At 35.8% G+C, this 13,728-nt stretch overlaps 1 protein-coding gene, 2 long non-coding RNA genes and 1 pseudogene across 7 annotated transcripts in view; 3 read left to right on the forward strand and 1 right to left on the reverse strand.

Moving 5' to 3' along the window:
- Positions 1-13,728, forward strand: part of LOC102622250 (probable LRR receptor-like serine/threonine-protein kinase At1g53430) — an 85,022-nt gene that overhangs the window by 63,582 nt on the left and 7,712 nt on the right. The window lies entirely within an intron of this gene.
- Positions 1-13,728, reverse strand: part of LOC102618650 (uncharacterized) — a 44,716-nt pseudogene that overhangs the window by 17,465 nt on the left and 13,523 nt on the right.
- Positions 8,349-8,979, forward strand: LOC127899165 (uncharacterized). Its single transcript, XR_008051102.1, has 3 exons — positions 8,349-8,423; positions 8,650-8,721; positions 8,818-8,979. It is a non-coding gene; the product is annotated as an uncharacterized LOC127899165 (long non-coding RNA).
- LOC127899167 (uncharacterized) lies at positions 11,684-13,152 on the forward strand. Its single transcript, XR_008051105.1, has 3 exons — positions 11,684-12,002; positions 12,895-12,963; positions 13,085-13,152. It is a non-coding gene; the product is annotated as an uncharacterized LOC127899167 (long non-coding RNA).

The raw sequence follows: 13,728 nt of genomic DNA on the forward strand, positions 1-13,728 counted from the left end.
CCTTTAGATGTATAAGGAACTCTTCACGATAATATAACAATATTATCTCTTCAATATCTGTTTATCATCTGCTTTAAATCAAAACAATTTAATCTCAATCTTCAATGATCACGCCAATTGTATTTTCCATCTCAAGGAATATTGCTTGCTTGATCTTGATAGATAACATCTATGTAGAGATTGATTTATCTTAAACTACTTTGACCTTGTTGTCCGCATGTGAAGTAACGCCATGTCTTCCATCTTCTCTATGGTTCACGCCAACTTCATCATATAAGTTTGCCTTATGCGTTTCGCTCATGCTAAAATATCTCTGTATAGACTAATGTGGACCTCACATACATGTAATATGTAAAATCCTAATTTGCCTGTATTTGCCGTCGTTCCAAGGCACTGTTGTAATACTTGAGATTAACTAAATTACGTAGGTATTAAAATATTAATGAAGACTCAATGATGTGTACAATGAGGATGGCGACGTACAAATATTAAATGGATGTTGTATAGAAATACCAACATTCATACAATGAAATTCCTTTTTTTTTTCCCCAAAAAACTGAATATTGAAACTGATTCAATTTCAATCACCCGCCCTAAAAGTTGCATGACAGCTAGAACAGATCCAAGAACACAAAAAGTCTGCGAATTAAAGGACCAGAAAATTGGAGAATTACTTTATCGTAGCATCTTTCTTTTCCTTTAATGGAGTGAATAACGAATCGTGTAATCTGGGAATTATTTAAGAATCTAAATAGAAACAATCTGTCACCACTGATACTTGCTGGATTATATTAGTGCCATTCCTGAAGTTTGAAGAGCTTTAGAGCCACGAATCTAATCTTCATGAATTTTTTTTTTTTTTTGGGATAAGCTGCATGGAAATTTCAAGAAATCGCTGATTGCGAAAAACAAGTGGAAAACATTTAAGACCAATGCGTGGTTAAAACTTAACACACCACCTGGGATCCGTGTCTTCCTTCAGAAGGATGCTTCCCAATCCCTTTAAAATCGCTTTAGTTGATCAGGTATGCGTATAAAGAAAAAAAAAATTAGAATACATGTATGTCGGTTCAGTTAATCAGGTATGCGTATATCGTTTTATAAAAAGATTCCGCAATTGAACTAAAATTTTATAAAATTGAAACTATAATTTTTATTACAAAAATCTCAAATTTTATTAATGACATAAGAAATTAGTTTTTTTAAACCTTATTTACCATAAGACTCCAATAATAACTTGAACTTACTATCGGGTTACTATTACATGATAATCTACCATGCATAAATTAAAGATAAAATAAATGAAGCAAAGGACCCATAATCCAACAACCAGAACATATAAATCAATGAGAACATTCTAAAAATTTCTGAAATAAAGAAATAAAGATCATTTGAAGGCTTAAACAGCAAAATTCGACAAAAATCTGGCCACATTTAAACAAAGCCACAAATTCTTTACATTTCGTTCAAAACTTGAAACAAAATATCATGGAGGGTCTGGTTAACATATTACCCGGCCACATATCCTCGATCAAATGGAAATAGATGCCAACACATCCACACTTTGCTTTGACCGGCCTACAATTAATTATTATAATTTTAAACTCCTTTTCTTTTTTTATTTTATTTTTGAAGGATATGTATGATACGTGTGCTTTGTAAGACTTGGTCATCAGTTCTGTTAATAAACTAGTGGAGCTAGTCTTTAGCATTAATAAACTAGTGGAGCTAGTCTTTAGCATTCTGTTTTGAGTTTTCTGTTATAATACCAGGTGATTTGGTCTTGTTGTTTAGTTTCCAACTGTAAGACTATTATAAGTAGTCAGTTCTGAGTTGAATAAAGCGGAATTACAGAAACATTTTCCCTCTCTTTTATCTCTCTGCTTCCTTCTTCTTCTTAACTCTTATTCTAAATTATACCATATCATTTTGGTATCAGAGCAGATTGGTCAATGGACACTCGCGGTAAATCTAATGCCGAATTCCGCAATGATGTCAACGAAGCCTTAGCTCGACATGAATCCAATTTTGATCAGATCAATGATTCCTTGCATAAGGTGTTAACTGAGTTACAAGCTTTGCGAGTCTCCCGACCTCAACCAACCATCCAGCCTGAAATCAACCCTTTTCACCTCGGAGAAACCTCACATACCACAAACACTCACACACCCCACACACCAAATGACCAACATCACCACCTCAAACTTCACTTCCCACGATTTAACGGAGAAGACCCCAGCGGTTGGATTTACAAGGCAGAACAATACTTTGAATTTAAAAACATTGCACCAGGCCTACAAGTTCAACTTGCCTCTTTCCATCTTGAAGGTATTGCCTTACAGTGGCATCGGTGGTTAACAAAATTTAAGGGACCATTATCTTGGCAAGAATTCACAAAAGCCATGCTTCAAAGGTTTGGCCTAACAGACTATGAAGATCCCTCTGAAGCTCTCACACGATTAAAACATACCTCAACTTTAGAGGCTTACCAGGAGGCTTTCGAAAAATTATCCCACTGTATTGACGGATTACCTGAAAATTTTTTGGTGGGTTGTTTTATTGCAGGTCTCAAAGATGACATTCGCTTGGATGTCAAGATCAAACAGCCGCGAACGTTAACTGATGCTATTGGTGTTGCTCGGCTGGTTGAGGAACGAAATAACCTGCAAAAGAAAATGAGCACTTCCTTTCGTCCATCCGCAATTACAGGAGCACAAAGAATCATACCACACCATTCCAGTGGCGTATTAGGCCCCCCGCCAACTTCCAAAGTAAACCACAATGCCAGCAACTCAACAATTCCATTTCGACGCATCACAAATCAAGAGGCACGAGAACAACGGGCAAATGCTCTTTGTTATTATTGTGACGAAAAATTTGTTCCCGGTCACCGCTGCCAAAGGCCGCAATTATTCATGATAGAGGATTCGAATCAAATAAACCTTGCTAAGGAACCTGCCGAACCCGAATCTGAGGACCATGAAGTCATGCCTGAAGTTTCTGCCTACGCCATTTCAGGAGCCAGTCATCCGTAAACGTTCCGTGTGATGGGTAAACTGAAGAACAAACCGGTAACGGTGCTCATAGATGGCGGCAGCACGCACAATTTCATTGATCAAGCTGTAGTCACTAAATATGGGCTACCTGTTCTTCAGAATAAAAGGTTCCAAGTGACGGTCGCCAACCAAGAACAAATCGAATGCAAAGGCTTGTGTCAAGCACTCACGATCTCCATTCAAGGTAAATCAATTACTGCTGATTTTTTTGTGCTTCCTGTGGCAGCCTGTCACTTGATTTTGGGCGTACAATGGCTAGAGACTATTGGACCAATAGAGATGGATTACAAGCAGTTGACGATGACCTATAAAGTTGGAGAAGAGACCTACACATTCCAAGGTCTTAAACACACCCCTTTAGCGGCATTATCTGATAAAGAATTCAACTCTATTCAAGGTAGTGGATTCCTATTCCAAATATCTCTCTCTCCCAATAATTTCCAGCCGAATCTTTACCCAGGTGACATAATTCAGATCTTAACCAAATTCTCTAATGTTTTTACGCCACCTACTAGCCTACCACCAAAGAGACCACACGATCACTATATCCCACTACAACCAAATACACACCCTGTCAACGTAAGACCCTACCGTTACCCTTATTACCAAAAAACACAAATAGAGAAGATGGTGAGAGAACTTTTGCAATTTGGGTTGGTAAGACCGAGTAAAAGCCCATTTTCATCACCAGTCCTCTTAGTAAAAAAAGCAGATGGTGATTGGCGATTCTGTGTGGATTACCGTGCATTGAACAGCATCACGATCAAAGATAAATACCCGATTCCTGTAATTGATGAACTTCTGGATGAGCTCCATGGAGCTAAATTCTTCTCCAAGTTAGATTTAAGGGCTGGGTATCACCAAATCCGAGTACACGATGCGGATATACCAAAAACAGCCTTTAGGACACACGAAGGGCACTGCGAATTTCTCGTAATGCCGTTTGGCTTGACCAACGCCCCATCCACCTTCCAATGCCTCATGAATGATCTTTTCCGCCCTTATCTAAGGAATTTTATCTTGGTCTTCTTTGATGACATCCTCGTGTACTCAAAGACATGGAATGATCACCTTGCACATCTCCGGATTGTCCTCTCTATTTTGCAAACTAACAAACTATTTGTTAAGGAAACAAAATGCAGGTTTGGTGTTTCTCAGGTGGATTATTTGGGTCACGTCATTTCAGACCAAGGAGTAGCAGTAAGTCCCTCCAAAATACAAGTTGTTCTTGAATGGCCAACGCCAACCACTGTCAGAGAAGTACGGGGGTTCCTCGGTCTAGCAGGTTATTACCGCAAATTTATCCTCCACTTCGGATGTATAGCAGCCCCTTTATATCAGTTGTTATCAAAGGAAGGATTCAAGTGGAACGAGGCAGCCGAGTTAGCTTACCAACTTAAAAGAAGCACTAACGTCTCCTCCAGTCCTAGGCCTTCCAGATTTTTCTCAACAATTCGTAATCGAATGTGATGCTAGCGGGATTGGAATTGGACCAGTACTCACTCAGACTAACCAGCCAATAGCATACTACAGTGAAGCTTTGAAGGGGACGGCATTATTACTATCTACCTATGAGAAAGAAATGCTGGCTGTTGTCAAATCAATTCAGAAATGGCGCCTATATCTCCTCGGGAAACCATTTACTGTCCGCACCGATCAAAAAAGCCTCAAGTATTTACTTGAGCAGCGAATTACCACTCCTGCACAGGCTCGATGGCTTCCGAAGATCCTTGGTTATGACTACAAAATTGAGTATAAACGCGGACCTGAAAATCAAGCTGCTAACTCACTCTCTCGTGTTGTTGAATTTCAGTTCATGTCTATTTCGGGACCACATGCAGATTGGTGGCAAAAATTGCAAGAAGAGGTACAATAGGACTATTTTTATAAGAAACTGAGTCATTCTCATTCATCCCAACAGTTGACACAACGAGATGGAGTATGGTTTAAAAGGGGCAGAATTTATTTGAATCCCACTTCTACTTTAATTCCACAAGTCATGGCTGATTGTCACTCGTCTCCAGTTGGTGGGCATTTTGGGTTCCATAAGACACTATCTCGAATTAAACTCAGCTTCTGGCGGCCAAACTTGCGTAAAACCGTGAAGGAATTTATACAGCACTGTACCATCTGCCAAAGGTACAAATCTGATTCTATGCGTCCGGCCGGTTTGCTGCAACCACTACCCATTCCTCTTCAGATATGGACTGAAGTATCGATGGATTTTATCGAGGGACTACCGTCGTCAAATGGTTATACTGTCATCATGGTAGTTGTTGATCGCTTATCCAAGTATGCTCATTTTGTGGCTCTCAAACATCCATACACGGCAGTCACGATTGCTAAAGCGGTTGTAGCTAATGTGGTTCGCCTCCATGGCATTCCAACAGCCATTGTAAGTGATCGAGATAAAGTATTTGTAAGTTCATTTTGGCAAGCATTATTTCAATTACAAGGAACTAAACTTAGAATGAGTTCTAGTTACCATCCTCAGACGGACGGCCAAACTGAGGTAGTGAACCGTACTTTAGAGCAATACTTGCGATGTTTTGCCGGAGATCAGCCACGAAAATGGGTTGAATGGATTCCATGGGCTGAATTCAGCTATAATACGTCCATCCATTCCGCCACCAAAATGACCCCATTTGAAGCTGTCTATGGTATTCCTCCACCTCACTTACTTACTTTTGTTCCTGGCACTTCCCGTGTTCAAGCAGTGGATGAGTACCTTCGGGATCGCGACACCATTTTACGCGAGCTCCGCCACAACCTCTCTTTGGCAAGACAACGAATGAAAAGCCAGGCAGATTTAAAACGACAGGAGGTATCCTTTGAGGTTGGTGACTATGTGTATCTCAAGCTCCAACCATATCGACAGACGTCGGTGGCCTTTCGTGCTTCTATGAAGCTTGCTCCTCGATTTTTTGGGCCATATCAGATTATTGGGAAGGTGGGGACAGTAGCATATCGGTTGGCTCTACCCCCAAGCTCATAAATTCATAACGTGTTTCATGTTAGCATGCTTCGGAAGCATTTGGGACCTATTCACACCTCAGCTTCAAATCAACTTCCTCCTGTCTCAGACGACTCTATTATTCTTCCTCAGCCTGAAGCAATACTTGACCGCCGAGTCATTCAAAAGGGCAAGTATCGGCCAAAATCTGAAATTTTGGTTAAATGGAGGGGAGCTCCCAACGAGGACGCAACCTGGGAGAATGAGTGGCGCTTTACCAAGTCTTACCCAGATTTTATCCTTGCGGACAAGGATCCTTTAAGGGGGGAGGAATGATACGTGTGCTTTGTAAGACTTGGTCATCAGTTCTGTTAATAAACTAGTGGAGCTAGTCTTTAGCATTCTGTTTTGAGTTTTCTGTTATAATACCAGGTGATCTGGTCTTGTTGTTTAGTTTCCAGCTGTAAGACTATTATAAGTAGTTAGTTCTGAGTTGAATAAAGCGGAATTACAGAAATATTTTCCCTCTCTTTTATCTCTCTGCTTCCTTCTTCTTCTTAACTCTTATTCTAAATTATACCATATCAATGTATATATATATATAGGGGATCCTGAGCTTTCCTAAAGTATTAGAAATCTATTAAGGCATGTAGTTTAATCATATAATGGTACTATACCGTTAAATCATATGACTTACTAATTTTTTCTAACTTTAACAAAGTTTAGGATCTTGGACTAGATCAGTATATATCCAGTATCCTGAATTAGAAAACACACACATACAGAGACATGTATATATCCGTGGAAAGAGAAGGCTTTATAAATAATAATAAAAATACCTAATTAAGGAGACATAATGAATCTTAACCCTACAGAGAAGGTTAAGTACAAGGCAGCGAAAAATAAATTCGAAAACAAAAGTCATGCATGTGAAGTGCAAGAAAGTAAAAAGCAATGCAAACATATATCTAGGGAACCGCCATTAACATCTATGTTGTGAAGAAGAAAGAGAAAGAGAGGAAGACAAGTAAACGTGCTTCTTATCTCCAATAGCTTTCCACTTTAATCAATCACAAATATCTTTAAACTTTAATCATCCCTTTAACAAATACTTTTCAATTACCCAAATAGATTCGACTTTATTTAATCCATCAAAATGTTTTTCACCTTGTTTTCTTCTTTTTTTTTCCTTTTTCCTTTTCTGAATTCGATAATTACTCTTGCACCCTCAAAATACAAAGCACGGGTGGCGTGTTATTTAATCAAGACTGGCATCTCTTCTCCTGTATAAAAATATCGGCGATAGAAATGTTCAAATTAGCGCAGCCAGACAGGAGCTAGCCAGTGAGTGAGTGAGCGAACTGAAAGTTTAGAACAGCCAGCTAGGAATTAAAAGTTAAAAATAAATAAAATAAAATGGATGAACGTTCTGCTGGGCATCGCGTGGTTCTAATTTCTAAGACTGTTTTCTTACTAATTTTGTTTCTTCTTTGTCAACTTGGCTCCGAGGTCAAATTTCAGAGTGCTGCTGAAAATAATACTAAAGTAGGTGATCTACCTGGTCATGAAGGCAATATATGCTAATAATTCTTTATATCTCGAGTAAATTTCATAATTTTAAAGGGTTTTTGGTTCTCTAGCATGCGGTTTGCATTATTATATACATATAAGTACATAGGAATTAATTAATTCGTTGAATCAGATGTCTGAATTTTTAATGTACATATATAGTCATATATACGCATGATCAGTTTACAATATATATATATATATAATTTCACAAAAAAAAGAATCTCTTACTTGAGTAGACATAAGTTAAAAGATTAAAAAAAAACTATTATAGTGTATTTTATCTTATAGGATATTGAAAATATGTGTATTTTTGTCCTTTAACTTATCTCTTATATTATGAACTCCCTTATTATAAGATCAATATATATATATCATCACTAATTATCAGGTGCGCATAAATTCTCTGTATTGAGAATTGCTAAAAGTTAAAACAAACGAAATTATAATTAGATAGCAAATTCGATAATGCATGCAACTTTTATAAATTAATTAAGAGTTGAACGAATGTTTTTGTCCTGTAGCTATATAGCTAGCATAGATCCATTTGCTCATGATCACTTTAACAACATTTGTTGACGGAAATATTATTGGCAGTGGACGGTTTCACCGACATGATGTCGAGTTTGCAGTGGAAGGCACGACCACCTAAATTGAGTTCATTTTGCCGTGAGATGGTAAAGCTATTACGGCTAATTTCCATTATTAACGGCATGTCCAGCATGTAAGGTTAATTTCCATTATTAACGGCATGTTAATCATTTTGAATACAGAATCATGGAGAGTGTAGCCTTAACTGGAAAAATCCCAGAACATGTGGCTGCTCTGACATACCGGCAGACACTGTATGTACAATTAAATAATTACTTCAATGATCAATCATTTTGCATAAGCTTTTATAACTAAATTTAATAAATTAAACAACTAAAATACTTATATATATATCATCGTAAGCTTGGATATAATTATTTGATATAACTTAAATAAATAAATAAAATTACTCTTGCCTTAATTAATACATGCATACATATTTGATATGGTTTTATATATATACATGTCAAAACTCAACAGTGATCTATCCGACAACACAATTCATGGTTCCATTCCTTACCAGATTGGGTATTTATTTCAGCTTATCACTCTGTAAGTCCTCACTTGCCGCAAGTAATTCAATCATAGCTCCCTTTTTCTTTTTCTTTTTCCTTTTCTTCTGATACACTGGATTTGTGTGATGAGTAGAGATTTATCAAAAAATCAATTAACTGGGAGCATACCAACAAGCTTGGGGAATTTGAGGAACCTAGAAACACTGTAAGTCTTTTCATTAGTTACTACGATCATTGAGTTAAAATTATTCCTTCATATTTTGTCTCTAAGTGAAGTGTCAGATTGAGATTCTCTCCTTGCCTATCCTGAATTTTTAAAGCTCTATTGACGTGTCACTTAACCAGTTGGCCAAGCCCTAGGGGCCAACTGCCAATAACAGGCGGCATTGAATTTGAAGAGGATCCAAATCGGTGAAGTGTCATGATGTCCCAAGGAATTTTAGTCGACATTTCATATTTTTTAAGATTCAAATTTTAGGATGTTTTATCATTACTATTTAATTTTGTACATTATGCATGCTTGTTCACACACACACACACACACACTCACACACAGATATATGAAATCTCAATAGATAGAAGATTTTTGGTTCCCTTCATTTTCTTACTATGAAGTACCATCATACGTCTATGATTTCCTGCCGTAGCGATCTGGGCCAGAACTTACTCACGGGGAAGATACCACCATCGTTGGGGCGCTTGTCGTCTCTTCAACTATTGTAAGAATCTTCACTTGCAATGCAATTTATTTTTATTTTTAGGCAAAAAAAAAATTTTACTACTAAGGGCAAAAAAAAAAAAAAGATGACACTTAAATGAGGGTACGCAATGAATCTTATCCTAAAAAATTAAGAAAACAACACATATGACCAATATAAAAAAAGAAGAGCAACATAAGCAATAATTACTAGGAAATAAAATGCATGTAACAATGCAAATACAACCATAAACTCCCTGAACCCATAGCTTAGGAAGACCTTGAGCATCTTTAAAAAATGAAAGGCAAAATAGCAACAGGACAATCCGGCTACCAATCTGACTCAGATTCCACAACTCCCATATTAGCCAATTTATCTGAAAATATGAGTAAATCGCACTTACATGTGCTCCATCAAAATCCGACAGTTCTTCCAACGAAAAATTCAGAAGTAAAACATTGAAATATTCAATTAATTAATTACTCCAAAAATTGCATTTGCATTTATCTCACTATGTACTTCTGGGCTTTTTAGGTATCTATGAAGCAACCAGCTGTCGGGGGAAATTCCTCGTGAACTGGGAGACCTCTCACAGCTCCGGTATTTGTATGAAATCTCACTCTACTTTTAAAATTATAAAGCCAGCTGCTTAAATCAATACTTAGCTTATTTCTTTGAAAATACAATACAATTCTTAATTTCATATATATTTTCTAATAAATAGATATCTGCCGGAGAATGGACTCAGTGGTACACTCCCACCAGAACTCGGAAAATTAAGCAATCTTTAAGAACTGTAAGTGTGTGTGTAAGTATTTATTTATAGAATTTATAAAATGGTTAATTAGGCTGTTGATCTCGTCGTGTATATATATGGTTGTAGCTAATTATGTGCTACATATATGTTTGTACTTAAAAAGTCATTTATACGTACAAACGCGCGCGCGCACACGCACATATTTGGCTGGTATGCAATTATTATATGTCAATCATTCATCTACATACATACCAATACCACATTAAAATTTACAACAGGTGGTTGACATCCAACAATTTAAGGGGGGATTTGCCAAAAGATTATGAGAATCTAAAGAATCTGACGATTTTGTAGGTGTCCTGTTTGTTCATTTTCTAATTGTTATTGTTTTTTCATTTTTAAGGATTGTAATTAATTTGGTCTAGATTTTTCTCGCTTATTGCTTGAAGTCTGCAAATATCAGTAGTGGAAATTTTATTTGTCAATGCAGTGACATAGCTGGGAATAATTTATCTGGTCCGATCCCCAGATTCATTGCAAAATGGGTCAATCTCTATTCTCTGTAAGCCTATTCATTTTATCCTTTTATGTGTCAACTGAAAAATGGGCACTCTCAGTGTAAACAATCTGCTTTTGTTGGTGTTTAATAATTTGCTACATAAAACTGTTAACCAAACTCTGATATATACTCCGTTGGCACACCATGCCACGTAAAGGTAGGAATATGGGCTGGGTAGAAATGTAGGTTGTATCATAATAGATTTGATTTAGAATAGTCGCAGTATACATATCGCATCATATAAAAGTAAACCTATTTGCATGATGCGAGAAAACATACAAAAACAATGAATTCTCCCACACGCGCGAGCTTATTATTAATAATATTACTTTTCTTTGCTTGAATCTCACAGAAATCTGATGGGAAATAACTTCGAAGGGGAGCTGCCGCCAGAAATTTTTAATATGTCAAGCCTTCAATTTTTGTAAGAACAATTAATAATAATCCAAACTCTGCTCTATCTATGTATGTGTGTGTATATATAATTCTTCTCTAGTGTAGGCGTTCTCTTTTTTTTTATGGAAACATGATTTTAAGTAGCACGATTTAACAGAATTAATTTTTAATATTATTAAACTGCACGGCTTAAAAGTGTTTCTGTAATAAAAAATAAAAAAATGAGGGCGTCTGCACACACAAAGAGAGAAAATTTTCGGACGGACACACACACATATATATAGAAAATTTTCAATGACATTATACTACATGGTGTAACATATAATATTAACGTTCTCGTATTTTAATAAAGTACAAAAAATCTCATTAGATAATGACCTATTAATGTTTTTTTAGTGCGGGCATCCTCATTAAATGAGGAGAGAGACACACACACGCCCACGAGAGTTAGCTTTCAATGTGGAACTCTACATACAATATTAAAAACTATCTTTTTCATGGTTTGCAATGTTTTGTCATAGACATTGTAAAGTCCATGACCCCCGGATTGGAAATTTTCTTTTTTAATTTCGCAATTAACTTAATGTCTCTGACCTACAAACGATGGGCTTTTCTTTCCCGAAGTCAGCTAATTTGAGTAGTATATCAAGCCCGTAAGCGGTGTATTCCAATTCCATGCACGTATAATTATTTTATGCGTTAATTATATATTTATCTGTTTTTGTTAATTAATTAATACCTGATCTGCATTTTAAATTTATTAATTGTATACTCTTCCTTATAATTAATTAATTAAATCTTTTTTAGAAATTAAATTAATCATAATAATTCTGCAGGACATTGAGAAATTGTAGCATTACTGGTTCAATCCCACCATAAATTGCCAATTGGAATCAGTTAGGCTACCTGTAAGTTTATTTTCGTTTATTTTCTTATTAGTTTAGTAATATGAGGCCAGAGGTCATTTAAACTTGTATCCGCAACATCTATTAACCTTGTCAGAATCTCGTAAAGTAAATTACTAAACTAGTGTATATATTTGATTTTTGCATATATTACCTCAATTTCTAAGATATATTAAAAAAGGGTTATTTTCAAGAATACTTTTGGAAATACACATCTGTCTTGGAAAATAGTCATTTCTAAAAGAAAATTAATAAAATATTACTGATTTTTTTTTTTTTTGCCATCTAATCTAATATTTCCTAAGCTTTATATATAAAATAAATTGCAGTTATATTACTTTGCAGACAACAAAAAAGATTGTCTTCAATTGATATTGCTTTTTTTTTTCAAATATTGTCTAAAATTTATTCAATCGCCGACCTTCACTATGCTCATGGGTTGGGGAGAGTTGTTAATCCACTTGTGATCGTTTCCTCTTGCTTATCAATCCCGGAAACAAGGACTTATATTTTTTATTTTGGTTGATCTTTCATCAAATAATTTCCATATTTTTTTACTGAATTTTTTGTTTTTTTTTTTTTAAGTTTTATTTATAAGTACTATGATTATGCTTTCAATTCTAGTCCATTTCCATGATATAATTCTTCTTTACAGAATTTATTGTCGGTATTTCTTCTTTGCTCAAGTTTATACCAAAGTTTAAAGTTTCTGATTAAAAAAACTAGAGAAAGAAGGAGCAGTTTGGTTAAAAAGCGGCACCGCTTTTTAGCGCCCGTTAAGAAAACAGTGTCTTGATATTTAATGAGAAAAATTTTAAATAAAATAAATCCTAATCCTTGCTGTAAATGATCATTTTTTTTCTCTAATGATTGATTATTATTAATTTGCCTGTAGTGACCTGAGCTTCAACAACTTAACTGGTGGAATTCCAAATACTTTGAAGAAACTGTTTTTATCTGAGCTGTAAGTGATAACTTTATTGAATCCCATTGATTTTATATCTTTTCCTTTTGACTGACAGTAATAGTGTAATAAAAAAGAATCCAAATAATTTGTTTTTTCTGTTACTATTTTTACTTTCCAGGTATCTTACAGGAAATATGCTCAATGGAACATTGCCAGACTGGATTTACAACAATGTTAAAAAAAAGGGGTATGCTTTCTAACTATACATAAATGTGATAAAATGTTTTCAAACTTGTTCTAGTGTAAACATTATTTCCTTTCCCCATCAAATTAAACACATTTTAAATCAAAGACGCGGGTTAGGCAAATGAAAATTTATGTAAAAAATTTCAATTTAGAATAGTGTAATGTGCAAATGTTTTTTTTTTTTTTGAATGGAAAATACCTTCATTTCAACTTAAAGAAGAAAATAAGTACAACAAGTAGGGAGGGTATGAACCCATCCAAACAATAGTTTCGAGCATCTCTAGAGCTAGCTTAGCTAAAGAGTGGGCTATCGCATTACAAGATCTATTAGCATATTGGACACAAACTGAGCTAAAGCTCTTCAACATGTTCTGTACGTCTGAAATGGTCCAAAAAATCTCGGATCTGCAGCCCCGATTGTTGTTAACTAACTTAACAATCTCTTGAGCATCTGATTCCACAATCAAAGACTCTATCATAGCATTCCTTGCAACCTGCAGCCCCCATTCGACTGCTTCTGCTTCTGCTAAACACACATCACCATAGAACTTGGAAACTTTGACTGCAGCTGCAATC

Source organism: Citrus sinensis, chromosome 8 (genome assembly GCF_022201045.2).
Source record: "Citrus sinensis cultivar Valencia sweet orange chromosome 8, DVS_A1.0, whole genome shotgun sequence".
NCBI classification, from domain to species: Eukaryota; Viridiplantae; Streptophyta; class Magnoliopsida; order Sapindales; family Rutaceae; genus Citrus; species Citrus sinensis.